The following is a 26,364-nucleotide window of genomic DNA, read 5'->3' as shown; positions in this document are numbered from 1 at the left end:
AGAACAAAGTAAAAACTGGATTCTGACAAATTTAGCTCATCGTTTAGCAAAACAGATTAACAATTTGCAGCAAGACGGCTAAGCGTGACAACAATCGAGACAGCAGGTCACCTTTTTCCAAATGGGAAATGCAAACCCAGTACAGAAAAACCATAAGCTCATAAAATAGTTCTCCCCGTAACACAGTGCAATAAGCTAGAACGTTATAGCAGATTGGGTTTTTTTAAAATAAGAATTACATTATTCTTCAGTAAGGCCCATGCCACTTCACCTTCATTCCTGAAGAGTCATAAACATTTCTAGTTAGAAACAGATAGAGGGCTAAGAATTATCTTGCTGTCAAGCCTTGGTAACTTTTCCACTAGCTTTGGCATAATACTAGAATTTGGCTTCACAAAATTCATACTCAAGTCTTACATAAAGTGTTTTGTTTAACTTATATACACTCAAAAAATGGTATATAAAAAAAATGTATGTTCTGGCTGACAGTAAAATAAACCATCTTATATTATCTTGAAGAAAAAAGTTACCATACAGGCTTCTTCATGAAATTCAAAGGGGCATATTTTTAGCAATACTGTGAAAATGAATTCTTCTTGAGCAAGAAGATATCAAAATTTATGTACAAAACAGCACAACCGATGATACGCAAATTAGCATCTGCTCGATCAGTTACACACTTCCAACATGCATACACCAGTTACATTCAAGAACATTTATTAATATCTTGTTAACCTCTTAGTCATCTGCTGATGACTTTTTCAGGGAAATCTAAAACTTGTCCTTCAGATGAATTTCACCAGATCAATGCAAAACACAACCAGAACATAGTTTAGTTGTTTCATTCTATAACTGCGTGGCTAACTTAAGATTTGCTAGCCCTCAAATTCTCACTTAAAGCAAAATTATTAATTACAACAAATTGTACCTTACATCCAGCTAGCAAAAATGTATTATGTCCAATTTTAAGATAATACCATCCTTAACTTTAAAAAATGGAAACCTGAGGTATAACTGCAACTGTTCATACGTGAAGAAATGTGTCGAAAATCCAATTCCATTATAGCTATCCAGACAATTTAAATCTATGCCTGTCCATATGTATTTCACTAAATTTTGTATCACAATTAGTATGCTGTACCTGGGACTTCTTTAGATTTATCTTCAAGGTAGGGGTCATGCTCCCTATATATGGTATACAGCATTTGGCTCCTTCTGGGAGCTACCAGAAGCGAATAGAAGCAACTTGATGATGGGCTATTCTCAGGCAACTAGCATTGGTTCAGCTTTCCCTGCTGAACACACACACTGATTTTGGAATAAAAGCAGTTTGAGATTAAGTACTTTTCAACCCAAAGACATATGGAACCACCATTGTAAGCCCAGGAGGAAGAGTTAACCATCATGGAGTCATTCTTCTTAAGGAAACAGCAAAGGAATTCAGACCATGGTAGGCAGGGTAAGAACAGGACTGTGATCCCAGAAAAAGAAATGTTTCTACTACTTAGGCATATTCAGAAGAGAAGCAAGCAATGTAAAAATCAAAACAAGGTTTTTGACTCCTCCCTGTAACTACAAAAGCATCCTTTATGGTGGAAAAAATGAAGAGTCTGCTTTTTGCTGTTTCTAAGGGTATCTTTGAAAAACTTGGGCTTTGATATGGGGACTGGCTGGTAGTAAACAAACTCCATGCTGATCTGAACTGGAAAGGGCAAGTGACCTACCCCATTGCCAGGAGTCCTGCATCCCTGTCAGGCCAATCTGATGCACAGATGACAGAACAAGTACTGGATAGGACCTGGCCTCACTCCACAACAGCTGTCTGAAGTATCAAGAGGGTGACCAGGGCTCTCCAGTCAGTGTAAGCAACCACAGAAGCCACTGAACACCAAGAAGAGTCAGACCTAGGAGAACGCCAAGGGTGACACTATGTGGATTTGCAGTGCTTGAAGAGAACACTTAGCCAGCAAAACAAAGGTTCAGTTTAAAAGCATCTGCATGTCTGAAGATGCTGATGAGTCATTTTGATGCTCACAAATTTCTGTGGACTAAGACCTGTCAAAACAATTCTGGCCTTTGTATAAACTCCCAGGAAAACTAGTAAATTTGGATTAGATTTAAGTCATGTTTATCACTCTTGCTATAGCACAGCATAAACAGCAACTAACTCTCCATTCCCAGATTTTAGCATAGGAACTACATAGGGGGAAAAAAATAAAAAATAGAAAAAAATCAGTGATACTTAAAAGTATTTTACTTCATGTGCTATCAGTGTGCTTAACACACAATTTAAAGCTAAGTTTCTCAAACAATCCTTTATAATGTTAAGCCCCATAATAAACACTTAATAAAATGAACAAAATAGTTGGCAATCAACAAAAATGATTGGGGTGATTTTTTTGGTTTTTTTGTACACTAACAACGTGCAGTGGAAAAGAAACAGAAAATACATACAATTTTCTTGAATGCTACTAAGTATCTTCATGAATATAGCATATAGCATGTTCATCACACTCAAAAAATAACAAAAAAAAGACAAATGAGAAATCCTCTTCACCGCCAGAAGAGGAGCTACACCACTGGGGGGGGTGGGGGTGGGGAGGGGTGGGGGGTGCGGAGGGAAGTGTTATTGTACAGTAGCTCGTATGCACGTAATAATTTTGAAATGCGCTGACACATCGCACGCTACGCCAGACAAGTGGCTTGGCTATTGCCGCTTGCACTGAATGCTGGATTTGCTAAATGTAAACATACATATCAGTGGTTCTATACCTTGAGATCGCAGAAAGTTGATGTTGAGAGTCCCAACTGACTGGATTAATTTTGTCTGTGGCCAAGCATAACACCGCTTTAGAGCCTCACACTCTATCAAGGGAGAAATTCTAATTGGATCTAACAAAGGGCTCACTGCTTAGGCACACGTGTTAGAAAATAGTTTCCACATCACATAAACTGTACTACTAAGGAGAATTATAAAAGGACGTATTTTCAGAGCTCTGGAATAATGACACATTATATTAACAGACATTGCTTTCAAGTATACCGCTTTCAGGAAAGTATCATGTAAGTTATGAATAATGCATTTACTCGAGTAACAGCAGGTATGGTGAATCAAGTCTAGATTCAGACACCATTACTGGCATTCATTCGTGCTACACTTCACTACAGGAAAGCGTGGTGGAAGATGCTTCACAAGGGAAATATCAGAATCTTAATCTTCAAAACGATGCACTAGAAAGGAAAATGTTTTTCAACATCCTTTTATCACTATCTAAGGCACTATGAGGGGGGAAAAGCAAACACTTAAATTGTGGGACCAGAAAAAAATGCATCTCAACTGCAAACTAAAGCTATTTTTGTGCCCCTCTCCAACTACTACTTCTCTGTAACAGGCATCTCAGTCTTGCTGACTAAACGTGCACGATATCAAAATTACTAATTGAGAGTACCATGTTACTACTAAACACACAATACTAATCCCATCAACCTTTCTTCACCGATCCATGCTTCCCTCTGCTCATGCATCTCAACCATCTACTCTTCAAGTGGAATAAGCTACCCAGGCATCCCCTCTGCTTCAGTAACACAGGAGGGAAAGGTTGGTAAAGCAGATCATGGGAGAATCCCCCACCATCATTGCCCAAAATGTCCAATGTTATCACAGTAGTCCATAACATCTTAATACTTTTTTTGGTAGAAGTACCAGCAAGGACTCAAGAGTTTATCAAATATGATTTGACACCATGATATCACGTAGTTCCACTGTAATTAGTCTATCTTTACCTACATTCACTTTAGTTGTGCTCAGAAGTTGTGCACAGTGGAGAGAACCTGGGCCCATGCACTTCACAAATTAGGCCCTACAGTTGAAAGTTGCAATGGGAAGCAAATGTATGGTGTGACAAGTCAGGTATTTAGAAGTCTAAAACTTCTGAGAAAACAAATAGATTGTCTAGCTGCAAGCAACTTATAATAAATTAACAGGAGAAAGTTTTTACATTGCTTAGAGTTGCCACCGTAAGTTTGTTCTCAGTAGCATCTAGCTTAGGAGCTCCTCTTACCTCAGCAAAGGGAAAGGTGTTCCTGACCCCAAGACATGCTCCTGATTACAACAGGAGAAGGAGAATACTGAATCAGACTGACCAGGGTGGGGAAAAGCAGGTACCGTAAACCCAGAACATGTTCTGCTGGGAAGCCTCACTACAGCCACCACCCATAGTCAGGGGTCACTGCCGCACCACATAACATTCAGTCCCATGCTGCTACCACTGGAATTTCAATAATGTGGACACATGTACACACAGACCAATTAACCTTGGTGGGGGGAAGGAAAGGCAAAAAGCAAGCACATCACACCAGAAATCATCTGATTTGACTCTGGACTAAGTGCACCAGCCATTGAAAATAGATCACATCTTCATTTTGCATTTCCTTGCCTTTGTCCACACTAGCCCACCAGCTGCCCGACTCATATTCCCTACCCTGCCGATGAGGAAACACGTACTGGTTTTGGCTGGGATAGAGTTAATTTCTTCATAGTAGCTCATATGGTGCTGTGTTTTGGATTTGTGATGAAAACACTGTTGATAACATAGAGATGTTTTTGTTATTGCTGAACAGTGCTTGCACAGCATCAAGGCCTTTTCTGCTTCTCACACCACCCCGCCAGCGAGTAGGCTGGGGGTGCACAAGAGGTTGGGAAGGGACACAGCTGGGACAGATGACCCCAACTGACCAAAGGGATGTCCCAGACCATATGACATCATGGTCAGCAATAAAAGCTGGGGGAAGAACGAGGAAGGGGGGACATTCGCACTTATGGTGTTGGTCTTCCCAAGTATCCGTTAGGTGTGATGAAGCCCTGCTTTCCTAGAGATGGCTGAACATCTGCTTGCTGAATTAATTCCTTGTTTTGCTTTGCTTGCCTGTGAAGCTTTTGCTTTACCTGTTAAACTATCTTTATCTCAATCCATGTTTTCTCACTTTTTCCCTTCTGTTCTCTCCCCCACCCTGCTGGGGGACAGTGAGTGACTGGCTGCATGGGGCTGAGCTGCCCACCGGGATTTGCCCACAACAAAATGTCACTAAAAACCTTCCCACTTAGTGCCTTGCTGCAGCTACATCTGCCAAGAAGCAATAGTAAGTGAAAGAACATGTGAAAAGTGACACTAGCTTTTCCTACCCTGGCTAACATACCTTAGCAAAACAAAGGCTAAGAGCCTATCAAGGGAGGGCCAGAAAGGCACAAATAGCAGAGAGGAAAAAGCAGTATTTATGGTAAGGGCAATATCAAGCATTGTGTATGAACCAGTTGTGACGATGTTCAGGCTGGAAATGAAAAGAAAGGTCCTTGCAGCTCCACAGCGCAGCATCAGAAAACACCCTCCACATGGGAGAAACAGAAAACAGACATTCCGCCTTTAGGAGAAGAAACTTGCTACTTCTACAAAAGGAGTTGTGTAATAGATGAACAGACAGAGAACTGCAAAGTGACCCAGGATGTCTCTCTGGTCTGCTGCCAGAAAAGGCTGAAAGAGAAGCCCAGAGCACAGGGAGCTCCTCTAGGTAGCTTCTGGTTGATCAGTCTGCTCCTAATTAGGATTCCTCAAGAGAGGTGGAAGGAATTAATCTCAAAAGCTTATTTTGATGTTGGGGGTCCTAAACCCTACTAGAGTCACAGTTTAACCTCTGCATCTCAAATAATTCCTAAATAAGAACAAAAAAATAAATAAAAAGGAGTGGCACTCATACAGAGATCAAAGAAGTATTTAACTAAAAAAAGGTGTAATTTATCTCCCACATGTATTCATTACAAGCCCTAGCATTATTTTGATACCTCAAGTAAAAGGACCCTGAGTTTACAAATATTCATCGCTCTGTCTTAAAACACTTTCATATTAGGATAGGACAAATTGAACTTCTTCAGGAGGGTCCATTTCCCATCACTGACTACAGAGAAACATTAGAGAATGAAAGTTAAGTGAGATGAACCCCATTTACCAATACAATGACACAGAAAGAAGAAAATCAAATGGAGAGACACAGACACCATGTTCCCTGTCAGAGCGGGCCACTAAAAAACCTAGTAAGTGAGAAAGATAACAAACACGGATTTTGCTGGCAGTTAAAATGTGACAGTCTACACTCCTAGCGTAACTATTATACTTAGTAACCTCTATTCAAGTGAATTACACACTCAATTTATGTCTTTAAACTTCAGAGGAGTAATAATTCCCAAATTCATGGGTCAACCTTGTTAACTAATAAATCATAATAATTTTAAAAGCTTCTCTCTTCTGTAGTCCTTAAACACAACAACTTGACTTTCATTTTATCCAACTATTCTTCATCAGTGTTCTCAAGCCACCCTGGAAGCCGGTGGAGCTATGACTCACCCACGCCCTTGAGCTTGTGGCTGCTTTCACCTGGCTGCTCTGGTGTTGCGGGGGTTGCAATGCTGAGCAAGCTAAGGGCTCCCCAGGAATGTTACAGGCACAGCGTTAGCACCTACCAGTCTAGGGAGTGGGAGTTGAATTATTTTGTCTAGGGGTTTCTTGGTTTGCTTTGAAACACAACATTCTGCAAACAAAGACTTTCTTGGGCTTTGCAAATATAGACAGAGGGAAGGGGGTGGTAAGACAAGGTTTTTGGCTTGCCAAATGAAATTATAGTCTTATTAAAAAACAAGCAACCAACTAATGAGAGCCCAATGACATAATATAAACATCCTAGTTTCCTTCAGGAGATTAAAGGCAGTTCATAAATGAACTCTGAAAAATAGCAAAAAAGTCAAGATACACCTCTACCTCATGCACATTTAAAACCTACTTTTAAACTTTTCCACTGCTGATTTTTTTTTTAATAGACAAAAATCCTTTAGAAAGGATCACAGAGAAAGGTCATATAAATATCAGTGCATGTTCTAAAGAAGTGAGCGAGCTGTGTTCAGGGCAACGTGGAACCACTCAAACCAGCACCAACATTTATCGAGTACTCTACTCATTTCTCCCTTTGATACTCGAGCGTTATTTTTTCTGTAAGTCGACATAAACTTTGAAGTTTCGCACAAGATCTTGAAAGAAATATAGAGTGTAACCAGCTGCTAAGTATGATTCTCTAGTTAGTGGTTTCCATGTATACTATATAGAAAGCATAAAACAGGTTGAGCAATGTAAACTGCCAACAATTAAACTCTTTCAAAATTTGTACTAGATAAAAGCATCTGTAGTCTCAACACATATACCCTCTAGTCTAGCACAATGATAAAAACCAGTGTCCAGTAGAACAGCTGGAGTTCACTGAAAGAGAACAAAGCTAGCATTTGAATATGATTTTCTCTGGGTATGTTCAAGTTGTACGAAACACACTTTCACATCCACAATAAATCTGTTGTGACAGCTAGTCCATTAGATGATCCATCATTTTTGGAAGCTTTAGAAAATCAGAGGCAAGAGAACTGGATAAAAAAGGGTGTTGTCAAGGAGAAGGTAAACCTACAAGACAACATATATAAAACTACGCAACAACAAAACTGCTTTGCATATATGGGATGTGCTTAACATACAGCTATAACTAAAGGCTGTATCTTTTAACTCTTGTCTGCTGACCCTCCCAGGGAGTTTATAAGCACACGAAGCATACTTCTTGTTTGGCCAGTACCCACAGGTAGCCTGTGCACTTGTACCACCACTCAGGCTGGGAAAGCATCCCTGTCTGCACCCATTCTCAGCTACAGAAGGTTCTTTTGCCAAAATACTGCTTGCTTTCCAGAAACAGTCGGTGACATGGATACAGCACCTGATGATAAATTAAATGCACCTTCTGTTCTATGAAATGGAGTAAAATCAGGTAATCTGTGTAAAGCTCAGAGTCATGTATTTAGCAGGTGTTAAACTACACACACAGGAAGGGACCACCTGAATCTACTCCTTGAAAAAACACCTTGCCCATGGAAAAATTGCAGAGGCACAAGACAGCAGATGAGGCCTTGCATGCATGCAGCAGCATTCACTTAAAGTGACCAGTCACAACTGCAACGTGGAAATACAGAGAGGGCAGGTATATAAACATACCACAATAAAAAATGGTTTGAATAGGTTACTGCATTCAAGGTGAATGTCTGATGAACGTAGCAGAAAAGCAATTTACCAAGATGAAGAAAATTGCTAATGGAATTGTTCTGGTTTACATATCTAACTTATTTCCTTGCTCTTTAGACTGTTTTTAAGCACTCATCCTGAGCCATCTCTTAAGGGAGAAAAGAGAGTAATTCAGTCAATATTGTACTTAAAGTCATGCATGAAAATTAATAGGATTAAGGTCCAAAGTAAATGTTATTTTCACAGCTAACAAACTACAAAACTGCAGTACAAGCAGTGAAAATTAAAATTATTTTAAAACTGATGAGTGGAAACGGTGCTTTTACTAACTGTAATCCACAAACTGCTAGGGTTTTGCAGCTAAGGAAGGAAAAGTCAGTAGACTTAAATACAGCCAAGCTGAATTCCGTGGAGACGAGGTAAACGTTCCCCTAGGTGAGTTCTATCTGTACATAGCCTACACTGTTAAATACTGGAACACAGTCAGAAAGTCTGACAACCACTGAGCAGTACCCGCCTAGCACCTGACACTACAGAAGCTAGAAAACTTGGAGAACTCAGAGGGTAAGAACAAAAAGATACTTCAGGGCTGAAGAAATGGATTTATAAGGGGAGATTAATAGTTGACTACATACAAGATTTAGTAAAAGATGAAATTAAGGTGTCAAAGCAATGTCTTCAAGCAGTCAAAACCACCTCACAAAAATAGTTTGAGCACGCAAAACCAGTAAATGCTATAGGGAACAGAAAAAGGGTCTGAAGGCAACTGATGTTCTTCAGAAGCACAAGCTTGTCCCCCACAATTGTTCCTCATATTCTCAGTGAGGGCAAAGATGGAGGCGGGAGAGCTTACGATACCCCAGTACTACGTGATGCTTCTTTGGAATGGGGGACTCTATTCGCAGAAGTGGATCTAGGACATAGCAGGAAAAAGTAGAAGAGGGAGCTAATTTTCTGAAAACAATAGTGGGCATCTGTGGAATAATAAAATGGAGGCTTCTTTTCACCTGTTGGAAAGTGTTAGAAGAGGATGTGCTCCAAGAATTTCTGGGTCATAAACAGGAAAGGTCTCTATCTAGAATTATTCAGACTCTAAGTTTAGTTGTGTCTTAAAATGGGAAACTACACAGAGTACTTTACCCATAGCTATAGTAATTTGCACATACTAACAAAAAAACCCCAAAACTTTTTACATTGCTGCTTCCATTGTGACTCATTTCCACAGTTGATGATAGAAGAACTGGGAAGAGCTGACTGAGGGAAAATAAACAAGGCAAATGACACTGCACCCTCTCAAGTTCTGTAAAAATAACCAAGTGAGCTTGTGTAATTTCTGTATTTTCAGACTTTTTGGTCAAGTGGAATAGGACACTGGAAAATACACAATATGCACGTACCTGACAGTAGCAGAGTGAGGAATTTGATTATATCCATTAAGATGAAGTTAGACCTCCCTTCCATTAGCAGTTCTGAAGATTTCTGAATAGCTAAGGATGCTTGTTTCCCAGGAGTTTGAAGTGGTTTATTCATCATCATTTGAGTTTCTCAGTGTATTTTTTGGATAAAAACTTATTTTATAAGTCTGTTAAGAAACAATGACCTTCCAGTTTGTGATGTCATTTGCCTCTTTTGGCAGGGTCATTTTGAACTGAACAAATTCAGCTGTTGCTTTCATTTCAGACCTTTCATATCATATATTGCCATTCTTTCCTCGTAACTCATAAGCATAATGTCTGCAACTCCGTCACATCAAGCACCCCTTCCTCCTGTTGCTGAACACAAGGGCAACCTTCTAACTGATTGCTGCAGGGTCAGATTTAAGGACTAGACCTTAAATCTGAATAAACAAGTTTAGCCAAAGACCAGATAAACTGCAAGTTCTGTTAAATTCTCAGTGTGAAAAGTCTCAATTTGTCAGTCTCTCCCAGTGCTTGTCACCTCCAAGTCCAACTTCTCTGAGTGACAGTAAGATGGCAGCACTCCACAAGCTTAGCTGTAAGAACTCCAAAAGTCAAAATGAAATTCTGACAAGACAAAGAGACATTCCCATGTTTACACAGACACATCTGACAGGTAAGGTAAAAAGTTGTTTGGTAAAGTTCTCTAGATATTTTTAAGCAAACGATGTACACTCACTCCATATCATAGCCTGCTTTTTTAAAAGTTCTAGAAGTACAGTGCTTACAATCCTTACCTTTGTCACTTACCACCTCTGGTTCTTCCCTCTGGTATTGAGCCATACAACCCACATAAACTAAATCTAACAGAAGGGAATACCCCAAAGGCATAATACCGTGAAATTCAGCACAGAGGAGAGAAAACCAAAGTTCTTCCATCACGAGTTCCACAATCATGTTGTCTGCTGTGAGCCTGCTAATGAGCAGTCCATTGTAACACCGGAAGAGGCAGAATTTTTGCCAGACAGGTTTATCCAATTTAGTTGAATCTTTCTCAAGACAGTCACAGAAGTAAAATGGACTGTAAAGTGCCAGTGATATTATTTCTACGTGTACAATTATGGCAATTTTGATTGAATTTTTTTGTGAAATCTTATGCATGTATACTATTTTAAAGAGACACTTCACATATCAGCAGTATCCTGATGATAGCTACTAAGTACATTTCGGTGTAGCCCCTTGTTTTATTTTCATTAACAAAGGACCTACTGGAAATGTTCGTCAGGAACCTTATGGTGGTTACAGACATTTAATCCCATTTTGAATGACCTACATCAACTGACATGGTAAGCATCATGTTGGAGTAAAGTGTGGAAGGACAGAGATGCTACGCTTGAATTGCGCCTGCAGAATGATGCCCTAGACTTATCTGTAGGAATAGCTAAACTGCACATGGCAGTCGCTAGTCTACTACGTACAAATGATGCATTTACTAACTTGCCACTCACACCTTGTGACTATGAATTCTCAGTTCAGACTGGATCCCTCAACTTCCTTGGGAGGATCATAAATACATCAAGAGAGAGAACAAACAGATATTGTAACAAATGTCAGCTAGTCATTTGAACTGGGATCCTTTTGGGGATCTCCTGAACACTGATGCCTCTGGCCACAAAAATCAAGTTACCCCCAAAAAAATAACTTTAAGTTAAGCTGACTTATCCAGATCTGGTTACCTAGGCTTCAAAAAGACCAAGAAATACCAAGCTTTATTTGAAAAATCTGAGGAAAAAAATGGACATATTCAATGAGTAATAAACATATTAATCTTGTTAGTCAGTCAGCTGGCCCCAGCAGATGTTGACGACCACCTACAGAAAGCACACAATGGTTTCAAGAAGTACTATTTTGAGAGCAGACCTTCCTCAAAGAAATGTTATGACCAGATGTTTAAAAGAAATTTTAAATCTTTTCAGACATGAATTTGGAAAAAAAATCTCAATACTCAAGGCAGACAGGAATTTATTGAGAAACTCTCAAAGCAAAGAACTCAACATGATTTGTATTCTCACTAGTGTCAGACCTTATTTTCTGGACAATTATATCAGATGGACCCCTATGAAAAACAAACATTAACTTTAAAGATAAGGCCCATGGAAGCCATCTCCAGGATGGTTTATATATACTATAGGAACATTACTGATGGAATGCTATGGCTCAAAGAAAGAAGAAAGTTTACACAGGCACAGGTTTTGCAAATGCCAGCCCATCAGCAAAATGTAGTAGTCACAGAATCTGCATTTATTGGAAAAAAACCCACCACAGTAAAAAGAGCTGAGATGCAGCTGAGGATCCAGCTCAAGCATCACTTTCAAAAGCAGATCAAAAGGAAGTGCAGATGCCTCAAAATCTTGATTAGAAAAGGAAAGTGACTGAGCTGAAGTCCACACGACTGTTCTGTGCCCCAGGGGCTTGCCTCCGTTTCAAACTACCCGAAGACTGCTACAAATAAATGAGGCTTCTCTACACTTCTCATAAAGAAGCAGAACGTATTATTTTGCATATAACTTTTTTGACCTCAAACAATGGGCACAAGTGAATGCCAGTGTTAGTTCTACCACGTCAAAAGAGAGAAAATAGATTCCAGCAAACTCATACTGTGCAAAGACTTGTTTTGAGCATGCACTGCATGAAACTGTCAAGTCAAGCAGGAATTTGGAGGCATTCCCCACAACAATAACCTATTAAGTCAGGACCAGTAAGGACAACTGATACCAATGGAAGTTTCACCACTGAGGTTACATATGCAATATGGTCACATCCTCACACCAACAAGACCGTTGTGGGCAGTAGTCTTGGGGAAAAGACCCCGTGCACATGAGCTGCCATGTACTCTGGTCAGAAACGTGATCTAGATGCTGATACATCCTGGACTCTGAGAATAAAGCAGAGGGGACCCATCACCCTGTAAGGATGGATAGATGCAGCACTAATGCCAAAAGGTTTCTTTGAACTTCTGAAATTCGTATCAGTAAGCATCAATGCATGCATAAGTGCATAGAACTAAGGAAGCCATGAAACTGTAAAAACAAGTGTGTACACAATCATTTCAACAAGAGCATGTGGAAGAAGAATATTCTTCTGTTGTTTCACATACACTCCTAGTATCTTTTATGCACCTTACTGTATATCTATCACGCGTTCACTGATGAACAGGATTGTATTATTTGTATATGGTACATCTAAGCAAAAATTAAAGTTATATTTGTCCCTGTGTCAAGAACATTTCTTGATTAATGAATGTGTAAAAGAGCTGCTTTAAGCAAGCATTTATCATCTGATTGGAGAATATCATCACTATATGCCATGATTACTGCTGCTAAGCTAATACTCAACAAAAGTTTTCATAGGAACAAAGGAACACCTTCTAAACAATAAAAGCATATGAAAATTTTGACACTGGCTTATTTGACAAGCAGCGCAGCACTTGGCTGCTTTTGTTCAGGGAGGAATACTGTGGAGAGAGGGAACTGGGGGGATGACAAAAGAGGTTAGTGGCTGAAAGAGAACTGAAATAGTACAGGAAGAAGGGGAGCTAAAGTCACTTAAATGGAAATAAAATTTCCATTTGTTACAAAAATAGCAGAACAGCCTCCATCAATTCATTATTTCATTCATCAAATAGGCAGCCCATTTATTTTATTTTTCACTAGTGAATTAAAGATTTCTCATTTGCAACACCTTTTAAAAGTATTTTACAAGACTTACATTTGGTTTTATTATTTCTTTCAATTTAGATAATATAATTTCACTCTTGGAGTGCTAATGTAACAAACCACAGTAAAATATTTAACCCAGATACATAAACATTTCAAAAAAACAACTCATTTGAAAAAATATATTTTCCCTTTAAGAGTTTTATGAAAGAAACATCACAGACAAATTATTGTATTTAAATGTGGAGACGTCTCTTTTAAGAGTGCATGCAACAGCTGATATTTTAGCACACAACTTCTCTTAGCAAAACAAAACTATGTTTGCATCCCCCAAATTATATACATTCGTACCAATAAAAACCTTTGACTTTATCCTGTCAGCTGTGGTGTATTTTTCCTGACAGAATTCAGATAACTAGAGAAGGAACAGTCTTTTAAAGGACATTAGTACCAGTTTTAATTGCAAAAACAGCTGTTTATCTCATTACAAATCTAAATCTTGGCCTGCATAGATTAACAAAATGTAAAGAGTTCTCAAGAGCATAAACTGATCCTTGTTTTGCAGTTGAACAAACATTTAGCAGCTCTTCTGTTTCTGTAGGTAACCTGTTTTCCTGCTTTTTAAAAAAAAGGGAAGGGGGGAGGTGGCCAGACCTGCACTAATTATCCTCCTTGTCCAGCCATACATTATGTCAGAGTCATACTTTTACCCATGTCTGAGGACAATAAAGAAAATAAAAGGAGAGGCAAAGACATCCTAAGTTTACAGTCACGTACTGGGTTCCTTTGGAACTGGCTCACAGAATTTAAGAATATGTGTGAAAGGGTGGACTACATCAGCGCACTCAGAAAGTCTCCACCATCATCCTCACCTTCCTGTGCAATAGGCCATCTGCTGGAAAATGCCATACCCATAGCCAAAAGCTGTGTGTGGGCTGTAGGAAAAAAAAAATGCAGCAAACCCCCAAGATTAATGACTTCACACATGCATCCCTTGTGCTGCGGCCCAGAGCTGGTTCCCCATCCCCCCCAAACCACACAAAACTGCCACCACCGCCACCATCATATGGTTTCCTTCCTCATTCAGCAAAGATTAGCACATAGGTCTGTCCATCGGTACGCTTGGCAGTGCCTCATGGTGGGATAAAAATCACCCTAATTACCCTCTCTCAGATACAGGCCCTTTCAAGAATACAGCCCGTGGTTCGACTCCTCACCTTATTATATACCTTAGGGAAAATACAGAAGGGATGATGAGATTCAGAAAAAGTTGTTCTCTGCAGAAAGTTTCTCATTCATTTATTATTCATTTCTCACCACTCTCCTTATTTGATGATATGGCTTACAGACTGCAGGCAGTTTAAGATGTAGTTTAAAGTTGCTAAGAACTATTTTATGATAATTTCCAGTCCCCACAAAGAGAAAAGCCACTGCTTAGTCCATTCTTGCATCTAGCGAGAACAGGTAACCGGATCAATATCTGCTAGAAAGCCAAAAAAAAAAAAAAAAAGAAGAATGAAAAGTCACCTGTAATTTAGATCTGTCTTTTCAGAGGAAACATATGCATCACCTGGGGTAGTTCAAAGGCCTTACAAGCCTGAATTAAAACTTGCAGCACAAGGAAAATAAGAAAGGTAATTATTTTATTTTTAAAGGTGCTGACTACTCATACTGCTCAATGAAGTTAACAAGCACCAGAGATGCATATGCATGTTTTGAAATCAAGACAACAAACTACCAAACCAGTAATGATCAGTCAGTGGTCACCCAAAAAGGACTATCTGGGTTTGCAACTGCTCCCTGGGACAGTAATGCCATTTAGAGGACAGATTTTTTTTTTTTTCCCCCCCCACTGGACTGATATTCCAATTTAAGCATCATTTTACTGTTTCAGCCTATAGTGGTTTAAGTGATATAATCTATGCAGATAAAAAAGATCCATGCTGTTCATTACATGATGCCTACCTTATAGGTGTGACACGTACACTTTAAAGTGCAGACTAAGTGAAAGGGTGAACACTGGAGCCTGGAATGAAAACAGGAATTGCTGTGCGCATCCTTCAAGGATTTTATTATAATCCTTTCCAATGTTCACTATGATCTCTAACCATTAATAGAACATATAGACAGCTGCCGCCTGAAGTAACCTGTCCCTTCTGTCCTCGGCCAATGTGAGAAGCAAGAAGCAGTAAGAGTCCTGACCTTCCCCTGCAAACTTTCTTGTGGTTTCTCTCCCCAGGGTTGGGCTGACAGCACTCTCCTTCGGCCATACCTTCAGACAACTCACAGGATTTGTTTCAGGGTTCTGAAGCTACATTTGTTCATTCCAGTCCAGAGGGGATCTGAGCACCTAGCACCAGTGTACCTACTCAGAACATGTTAAGCTCTGCATGTTACACCATTACTATCAGTTAGCCTATTCACAAGACCAAAACTAAATGTGGTAACTTTGCAGGACCTCTGTTGGTATTGCTGTGTTTGGATCTTCTCTGCCCTACCTCATGGGTACCGCCCTCCACTATTTTCAATGAAAAAACAGTATTCTTTAGGATATTAGTTGCACACCAGAAAAAAAAAAAAAAAAAAAAGTATCATTTAAGAGTATTGCTTATTCTGGAGTCACAGGGAAAATAAATTAATTTCTGAGAAAGATAGCATCTTCAACTGTTCATTTCTGCACTAGCCAGCTAAGCCCAGCCACACTTCTCAGGAGGATTGAGTCACTCTTTGCTTGAGGACAGCGAGTGACATTCTCTCACACCACAGCTGGAGAAGAGACAAAACAAGGCAGGTGCCTTTACACTGATGCAGACGAGGCTCATTCCCACCACTTTCTGTGCTGAGGACCCTACCTTCCAGCAAGAAAGATAAAAAGAAGAGCTAGGCACAGCAGCTCCTCAAATGCTCCAACAACTCCCAAAGCAACTGCCCATTTAGGACCTTAATTTTATGGCAAAGCAATTCTAAAAAATTAACTCAGCCTTCAAGTCATTAATTTATCCCTAACATCACTGCTTTTAGTCAATCAGACTATTTACAGTTTATTTTTCACCTTAAGCCAAGTCCAGTATTTGACTAAGATAAAAAACATTTTAAAAGGCATTTCAATACATGCAAGACAACTCCTGCCTGTACGCAAAGGCCCCAGCAACTTCTAAAAAGATTTAGCATCAACGATTAAACCCATAAGAATATATCCATTTACAGAAGTAGAGTCACACAGTTTTAGTTTTTATTAAATTTGCAGAAAGAGAAAAGAAATGCCAAGAATGGTTTATAGAAACAGCTGAAATACTACTAAGAAAAGAAATTACACTGGGATTAATAATTTCAAATATATGTGCAGCATTTGAGAGCAGAAGGGCAGTATAAAAATAGATCAAACCCTTTTGACAGGCTCTCATTTCTTCACACCATTCCAAGTCACGTTGCCTGAACTGGCAAGGTGAATCAGAAAAATTTAGTTCTGCACAAAGTATGAAATCTACTCTTTAGCAGTAAGCTAGCAAAACATTTATGCACAAATCAAGCTCCAAGTTAAGTAAATCCAGTGGTATTATGCACACAAAGTCAAACAACTCAAGATTTAAGCCTCAAAAAATAAGAATAAAGTTTACAACCAAGAGGATTAGAAACTATTCTTTGTGTTGCTTTGGTTTTGTGGTTGTTTGGTGGTTGTTTTTTTTTTTTTTTTAATTAAAGCACTAATTCTTAAATAACCAATAACTTCCACGAAGCCTTAAAAACAGCAAGTCATAAGAAAATTCCATGAGTTCGAAACATTCAGATTCATTCAGATCGCATCCGTTCTTGTCAGGAGAGCAAATTTCATTCAAAATGAAACAGTCCTCGGAAATTCCATAATTCAGTTACAGGGAGGCTTGATTACTCCCTGTCAATGGATATCTTAGTAAAAAAGTTAATAAAGGTTATCTTTATTTTCTTTCATTTTTAATTGGAGTAAACTATTGATTTCTGTAGGTCCTCAATCAGCAGCATCCCTATCACACTGAACAGCCTAACAATGCTGCATAATCCCCATTGTAAACATCTGGGGGTGGGGGTATTAGTTCTGACTTGCTTGCGGAAGAAGCACAAGGGAAACAGACAAGCCTAAACTGTTGTGATATGCAGTTTATCACAGAAAAATTAATTAGATTCAAGTTAAAAGCATAGTCCTCTTCCTCTTCAAAAACACAAATATGGATTGGCCTGCTGCTCCAATGGCTGTTGGGAAAAAAAAAAAAAAAAAACAACAACAAAATGTGTTCCTTCCATAAAATACAAATATGCATCTATGTGATGCCATTGCTGTTCACGTTCCGCTGGCAAGCATAACTCACGTGCTCTGCATAAACAGAGTTAACCCCAAGGTAACCCCCTGAAGTTTACCATACATTTCCAACTAATACCAAAATTCTAGAGGAAAATGGTTTTGCTCTTTAGCTATAGTAAAGCAATTATATCTGTGCCAAGGCAAACCTGAAGAAGGAGATTAATACTTGTGGGAAGAATGCTTCCTGCTGCAAGAAGCTCATTTCATATGACAGTGATGGGTGTCCCCTGAAAACCACCAAGCTAGGCAGACTGTACTTTGAACACAGAAATCACACTGGCAGTCTTAAGACAAAACACTTCTTACCACCTCCCAAACAGAAATATGCTAGTATTTTAAACTCTAAACACAACACAGATTCAAAGCTTCACATTCATAATAGTTGCAAGGTGCTGAAGATAGTAGCCCTGAATGCCTCCCTATGAATGCTTGTGATAAAGGAAGAAGACACTACACATTAATATTCTTAAAGATGAAAGCATAACACAGCCTTCTTAGTAACCGAAGTCTCATTCTGACCATCAACAGCAGCAGCTTGGACTTGACCTCATTCTTGACCCAGGGTCTCAAAACACTATAAGGGGTACTTGTGTCTGCACCCCACTGTACAGAAACTGAGACACAGAGATGTTACGGACCAATCCTATGGGATCTCCTTGAAGCCACAGAACCCTGCTTGGCTCGAAGGGTTTCTCCCCTTCGGTTCTCTAGCAGGACAAGACCCTACAAGACTTGCCTATGAATAAAAGAAGTCTATGATGGTTGCACACACTTAATTGTATTTCCGCAGGCTACAAAAGTCTTGCTATATTCATTTTAACAAAAACTACCGGATAGTTATGCCTGAAGAGAAATTCCCTGTTAGGAAAAAAAGCTGTTCATCCAACTTCAGTAGCAAATGCAAATAGCTAATTAACCTTATCTCCATTACACTATTCTGACTTTGCACTACATCTGGCACAGAAGCAAGAATATTTTTGCCTTGTCCAAATCTTCTCACGTATGTTCAGAGCCTACAATCAACAGGCTCTGAAGCAAATCTGACTAGCAAAGATTTAGCCTGTACATACACCTACACCATCTGCACTCTAGTCTATACGCACACTTGTGGACGTCATTTCATCATCACTTCTAATGGAGAAGAGAGAAATTGGCAGACACATGCAGAAAATTGTATTTATCTCTCTAGTTACAAATAAAACTGTATCTGTGTACTTGAGAGATAAAAACAAACTAGCCAAACCCTGTTCATATACATATTATCAATCCAAGGCAAATAAATCTATTATTTCACTCACCATGGGTTTTTTTTCCCCTAAAATAAACATGTGCACAAAATACGTGCTTCAGCATTTCACTTTTTCATAGTCTGTTTTAATTACAACTACTTTTCTTTGGCCAAAAATGGTAAGGATAAAGGAAAGCAAGTTGGACAAAAGGTCAGATTATACTGAAATGGAAATATTTATCAGAACAGCTATTTCTGCTAAGGAAGATAATCACAAAGGTAATATCTCATTTGATCCTTAATTGACCTGGGTGTTTTTAATTAGGAAAGGGGCAGAATTAACCTAGAGCTAATTATGGTCTTGATTCTACAAACCTGCAAGTGCGTAGTTGTATTCACATAAGTATTCCTCAGTGAAGTTATGCATGAGCAAATACGTTTATAGCTTCAGGGAATAAGTCTTGAATAACTTAAACTTCTAAAAACTTTTAAGTGGCTGCTTTATAAATATTTTGTATGTACAACCTATTTTGTATTTTAGGCTTTACATGTGAAATTTTTCTGAACCCCAAACAGTATTTGCTTTTGTTTCAGAAAAACAGCAATAGTTATGTTTGGGTTAGGAAATAAGTGGTAGTTTTAAAGAATGAACATTTGAAATACATGCCTTTATTCATCCTGGTCTGTGAAACTACAGTCTTTGGCTTAATGACATCAAAGTGTAGAGGTTCATGGCAATATATTTTGACTTTAGCACTGAATTAATTTTCAATGCGTAACACCATCAGTTTCGGGGAAAGAAACTTCCCAAGACCTGTATACACGCAGGTCCCTGCATACTACAGTTCACTCACTGCTGGAAAAACTTTCTGGAACGTGTAAAGGGGGAACCTACGCTCACCGATGCTCTCCCCACACTCACATCACCACCCCAGTCTCTTCATTTTTTGTATCCATTTCCTCAAACTCTGCAAAGTCTGTGGACCTGTATCTGCAGTCCTGCAAGCCGCCACAGATGAGTCCAAATAACAATTATATAGAGCTCAAAACTGTAATCATGACTTCCATGCAAATGCCCTCCCAGCAGGCCATTGCACCACCAGTTGAGGACTTGCTTTAGATCCAGACTCAAACAGAAAAATAACTCCTTCAGCCTACTTTCCCAAGGAAATGTTTAGACTTGCTTATCTGCAGATAAACACATCTGCCAGACCCTCTCCAGTAAGTTTTGAGCCTATTGGCCAATTATAACCAAATTTAACATAGGTTTGGAGGCCTAAAAGATATTCACTCCGATAAGTGGCAGAAAAGCAGGCAGCTGGGCTGAGAATACAGCCCCTGTTAGCGACCCCGTGAAGACAAAGGCTGGAGCAGGGACAGACCACTCGGCTAGTGGCGACTCCAGCCCTGAGATGCAATGCCTAAGAAAAGAGGTTCCTTTGGGTTTTGCTTCTTATCAAAATCCTGAAACGTATTCTGCATATGAGAGCAATTAAAATATAATGCCTTTATACTAGAGCCACGCAGATACACGCACCTCTGTGTGTGCGCTGTGTAAGCACTCGCACCTGGGTGTGCGCACACAGCGCGGCGTGAACTGATCATAAAGAATAATTGATCACATAGGAATTTCTTTACAGCTTGATGAGGTGTTGACATTTTAAGCAGACAAAAGTAAACTCAGTAATGTAATGCATGAAAAAACATGGTATAAAGCAATCAAACACTACTTTATAAAGTATTTTACTTACCTCAAAATAATTTCCTTACTACAAAACAGTCCAGACCTTATAGAAGCTGTAATAGATAAATCTTTCCCCCTTTTATGCACTCAAAAGAACAACATTGTTTATGTAAAGCATGATACAATTCATAAATATCATCAATATGTTACAAATTGTAGACTTTTTGAAAACCTTATCATATAACTCTTGTTACATTTTTGTTACCTCAACCAGGTACTAAACAGCAAGAGGAAAGTGCTTGTCAGAAACAAGGCAGGTCTGAAGTGTGCACAAGTGAAGAAACCAGTTTGACACATGCGAACTTTAGACCAAACTGCAGTGTTTTCTAATCAGTTTCCTCCAAATTTTGCCCATCAATGGCAACATTTTCAGTTTGTTTGAGAGAATTTAAAAATAGGAGCTCATGTCTTCTGAAAAGGAACAGAAATCCAAATGGTAATAAGCCTAAGATATATTTTCTAGTTTGTTTTACAGGGTGCCACCAATAGATCTAATAAATTTGTTTCTGTTCAATATTTGTGGTTATTTACAGCATAATGATCTTGATCATTTTGGCACGTATGAGTCAAATACCTATATGCCTATAAATCTTCACCAACTTCTTAAGTAATGACAACAAAGATAACCATGTAGCTTTATATATTATTCTATGCTTGCAACTACCCTAGGGTCAGTAGAAAATACCTGCCACAAGTTTTTAGAGACTTTTCTGGCTTCTCCCATATTCTATCTGACAAGGCTGTAAACTACTTGCAATGGCCATTGTTTGGAGCAGCATTTATGCTGGACCCAGAGACACCCCTTCACTCCCCACAGCACACTGCATCAGGTATTGCGTTCTTAAGACAAAGCAAAGCAATCCCCTCCCCACAGGATTTACAGTCTAGGTAAGTGCTTCGTAGTGAACAGCAAGCAATCAGTGCCTAAGAAACAGAGCAGCTCATAAACATTCATCTAAAAAAAAGTTAATCTTATTTCTTGGGACTAGTAACACATCATTTCCCACCTGAGCATCAGACTTCCTCTCATTGTTTCCTTGCACCTGGCAACAGATATTATGTCTTACGTATTGAAGCTTTTGTTTTCTAGGAAACAATACACAGAGAAGAATGACAGAAACAGGCAAGAAAGACGAGATGCTGGGAACAGGCTTTGTGAATCTGTCAGTTTACATCATTACCAACCAAAGCTCTTTAAAAGAGAGTTTCAAGACCTGAGGGCTTGATTCTGCAAAGCGATCAGTGCTCTGGCCTCACTGCAGCAAAGACCCCAACACATGCATCACTTTAATTACACAAGTGCATCAATTAAAATGGACCCACTCATATCCTTAAAATTAAGGATGTACTTAAGTGCTAACTTGAAGCCAGAGCATTCAGTATACTGACCCATAGGAAGGACTGTAGGTCAGGGATGCACACACACACACACACAACTATAGATAAGAACAGATACAACTACCCCAAAGGCTTGAGATTTTTTGTCCTGATTGTACAAGTGTCAATCAAGAGCAGCTCAGCTGAAGCCAAGCAGGGTATTAGGTTGTGGGAAGACAGTCAAGGCCCTTAGGTTGTATTTACTGTGACGGACTCCTTATTTTGAAATAACTGCAAAACTGTTTCATAACAGGGCAACATTTCAACACATGAACCAGAGAATCTACTTACAGGCAGATTATGAATTTAACATATCACTCTAATAGTAAAATGCTGCTTTGTTTTTTTGGTTGCTCTTGAAAACCTCTGAAAGAAATCCACTCCCTGCGCATGCAGTCGTTGCCAGGAAAAGAAATCAGGAGTAACTGGTGCCGTAAGATCCTCACTAGTTGTCAGAGAGAGACAGTTTTGTCCTCTATAGGCAATCACATGGTAGCCACCCTGTCAAATTAACATACACCGCCTCCATGAGTTATTCCCAGAGACTGAAGCTTTTAACAACCTAACTTTAACGTGCCTGTCATTCAAAATGATCCATTCTCAGAAAATAACGATGGCTGTACTCGTTTCCCTTCTCTTAAGGTAAACTTTAAATGAAGCAGAAGACTACATTTCAGCCTGGAAAAGAGACAACAGGGGAAACGCTCGCTGGGGGTTTATAAAAGTGTGAATGGGACATAGAGGAAGAAGAACTGATTTTGCAATATCTTTATGCAAGACATAGATGCTATCAAACAAAGGTTCAAAATAAAAGGGTATGGTGTTTGACACCAAAGTTAAAGCTAAGAAATTCCTTGCCACGGCATCTTGCAGATGCTAAAAGTTTACACGGGGTCATGGGGCAATCAGAGCAGTTCATGGAAGGGAAAAATCAGTGAGGGCTAGCAGACACCAGCTCTCACTTCAGAGGCATCCAAGCTGGAAACGACTACATGCTGACAGCCTGCTGGAGAATTATCCTTACACACCCGCCTTAATTTTAAACACACACACCCTCCCCGGCACCGCTTTTTGCACTGTCAGACCCGGGATGCTAGACACACCTTCTGGTTTTATCCACAAGAGCCTCCTAAACAGGGACGCTGCCTGTAATTTACATTCATCAGGTTCTTAAATTGAGTAGCCAAACGCTACGTTTCTGAACAGCGTCACCGAAAACATCGAGTGCTATCATCTGACTGGTAAATCAGAGCTCACGTCAGTCCATCACAAGCGACAAAGCCCATCAGTTACCAACACCCTACCACCGTGCGAGGGATTGCTGCTTCCCAAAGATTCGGAGTCCTCCACCACCTTCAGTTCCAAAACAAGACCTACCTTGACAAACTGGCATTTTGATTTAAAAGCACGTTTCGGGTAGCACTAAAGATTAACCACCAGCTTCTGGCTTCGTGCAAGTAAGGGGATGGCACCAAGGCGCAGCCTGTGGTCAAGGAGAGGCGCTCCAGCCGCCCCGCACCAGCCGACCCGCCGGGGCGAGCAACGCGCTCGGCCGCGGCTCCAAGTGCGGAACAGCCCAAGGCAAACGCTCGGCACCGCGCCTGGGGCGGCAGGGGAAGCCAGCCCACCGCTGAGCCCCCCGCCGGGGCAAGCGGAGCCCCGGGGCTGGACTGGAAGGCGGCAATGAGCTTTCGGGGCGCTCCCCTCGCTCCGGCGGCCACGAAGCCGGGGCCACTCGAGGCTGCCCCGGGGTCACGCCGGCGGGGCGGGGCGCTCGCAGGCCGCTGCCCGGGCACGGCATCTCCCCGGGACCCCCCCCCTCCGCCCCAGGCAGCCCCGGCCGCGCAGGTGCCCCGCCGCAGCATCCCCGCTCCCCGCCCTCCTTACCGGCCGCGGAGGCTGGCGGGCGCCGCGGGGCTGCCCTCTCCCGAGGCTGCCGCCCGCACACACCCCCTTCCCGCCCGGCTCGCAGCCTCTACACTTAGGTTTGGGTTTTCTTTTTTTCCCCTCCTCTCGCCCTCTCCAGCTCCCACTAGTGATCGCACACCCGGCCAGCCAGCGGAGGATTAGCCGCCGCCGCCACCGCGCCTCCTCCTCCTCCTCCTCCTCCTCCCGCCCCCCCGCGGGCGGCCGGCGCGGAGCTGCCGCCTCCCCGGCCCCCCCCACTCCACTCGGGGGGACCCTCGGTCACCCACGGGGGCCTGCCGAGCCCCGGAGACGGGGCTTAACGGGCCGGTTACCCACAGCCATTAACCACCAGCCAAGTGACCGGCTGCCGCACTTGGCTGCCGAGACGGGGCGATTTAAGAGAAGCGATTTACTGCCGGGATTAAATTAACGACCGAGATAAAACGGACAGCGTGGGAACGGCCGATTGGAAGATGAGTCGCCGATACATCGCACAGCGCTTATAGCATCAGCCATACTTTATTGGGAAGCGCGGGCTGCAGCACGGCCCCAGCGTCGGTACTCCTGCTGTGACTAGTGCTACATCCCACAGGCCGTACCGGGCTACCCCACACTCAAGCCCAGGTTTCTCAATCTCAGCATTATCTTATTACTGCCTCCCTCTTTTCTGTGATTGATTAAAGAAAATAACAGATCAGCGGTTCAGGTTATCATATTAGAAGTCTGTGACCACAATTTAGTCCATTATAACACATGTTAAAATTTGTGACTTCTGAGAAAAAGGTGAATTTAAAATGGGAATATTTGAGGTGTGACGACATTAGCATTTTAATATGCATCAGGAGTGCACTTTGAAGCAGTTGTGCAACAGCCTTGGTGCACAGACCGCAAGCAGTAAGCCAGAAAATGCATCCTGGGAGTGCACCGAACACGCTTTGGGGCCAACAGGCACCCCATGCACAAGGTGAGGCTGCAGCCAGTTCAAACGTGTTGGCCTGAGCACCAGGTCCCTCAGCACAGCTGTTTCAGATGGCAAATCTACTGGGCCACGCTCGCTGGTGGTGCAGGTACACATTACCTTAACCTCATATAATTTCAATTTCTCACACTCAAGAGGAGTTAATACCCTCCCTCACTTTCCAAGGGGGTTGATAGCATTACATTCACGTAACACAGAAGCTAGTCTATCCCCCCTTTGACTCGGAACATTCAATTTGCAGAATATTGCATCAATATTTTGGAGCTGCTACATGGAGGAGAGAGGAAACCAGCTCCAAAGGAGGAGAGCTTCTTCCACTGCATCTCTCTCTGTTCTTAGGCCCAAACCTATACTCTCTCCACCACTGTAGGCATTGGGGTTTTTTTCACTTTACACGTGCCTCAGTCTACACTACTAGAGGCAGAAGTGGAGAAAGACTGATTACTAGCCAAGGCAAATTCAGAAATGCTGAAAAAAACAGGAGAAAACTTGTTCCAGCAAGATTTCTGGACTGCTATTTTGTGAAATCTGTGTAAGCAAGTCATCCTTGTGTATTTCATGCTCCACACTTTTTTTGGCCTGTATCCTAGCCACAACTCATTATAACACAGGTATATTATCTATTGTGAGCCTAAGGTTTCCCTCTCAGCAGAGATATTTCACTTTTTGTTTTCCCTCTTCTGTTTCCCTCCTGCAGACAAACAAGAGAAGACTGAGACAAATAGAAGTACTGGCTCTTCTAGAAAACAGCTGAATAACTACACCATGCTGCACTGGCAAGAGAAACCTAGAAAACAGAATACTTGGGGGAAAAAAAACCCCACCCTCAGGAAGTAATAAAGAGGGGGATGAAAAGGAAGAGAAGACATAAAAATAAAGGAAACAAAAGGAAGGTGTAACAGAATTTAAAAGTGCCATCAAGTGAAACAGTTGGTAAAGAGAAAAGAGGCGTTATGAACACCTTTGCTTCACACTGCTGAAATAAGAGATTGAAAAGCATGGTTGCCTTTGAAGCACAAAATTAATTAAATACCTACCAAGTATGTGAGAATCAAGGATTTGTGCTATAGCGCTCCAATGCCAGCACACAGTCCAAAAGGGGCAAGTATGTTTATGAAAACATACGGGAAATCTTCAAAACTGCATGCTCTTCCAAGCTGCTAGGCAGTCCTGGACTGAGCCCTAAGGAAGGCATGACAGTTTCCCTCTTCTCTCCACAACCTCCAGCTAGTCTAACTGGATCACTTCAGCCACCATTCTTTAACTCCTAATTATATCAGACCTGATTATAACAACACTTGAATGAAATGCTCAAAATACTGAGCGTCCAGTGACAATACCAAAAAGGAGATGTAGTATTTCCGAACAAGACACTGTTTGAGGTTGTTGGGTAATTGTCTAAATCTTCTATCATTGCTAAGGCAAACAGAGGAAACCACAAAAATGTTTGAGCCTCCTGGCAAAGTTTTCTGTGTGCTTTCACCTTCCTGACCTCAAAGTGTTGAGCATGGCACTACACAATTCCTTCAGATACTACTGTTGTCAATGAAGGAGAATCTCTCCCCGCTCCCCCCCACCCC

The 26,364-nt window shown here is 40.9% G+C and overlaps 1 protein-coding gene across 1 annotated transcript in view; it reads right to left on the bottom strand.

Annotated features, from left to right (window-relative positions):
* The window catches only part of BMPR1B (bone morphogenetic protein receptor type 1B), a 260,811-nt gene extending 236,989 nt beyond the window's left edge, over positions 1–23,822 (bottom strand). Inside the window, exon 1 of the mRNA XM_074823137.1 lies at positions 23,785–23,822. The gene's annotated coding sequence lies outside the window, so the exon portion shown is untranslated. The remainder of the gene's footprint in view (positions 1–23,784) is intronic.
* Between the last annotated feature and the right edge of the window lie 2,542 nt (positions 23,823–26,364).

Source organism: Strix aluco, chromosome 4, assembly GCF_031877795.1.
Source record: "Strix aluco isolate bStrAlu1 chromosome 4, bStrAlu1.hap1, whole genome shotgun sequence".
Lineage (NCBI taxonomy): Eukaryota > Metazoa > Chordata > Aves > Strigiformes > Strigidae > Strix > Strix aluco.
Note: the sequence above shows the minus strand (reverse complement) of the source record. Positions and strands in the feature narration are given on the sequence as shown.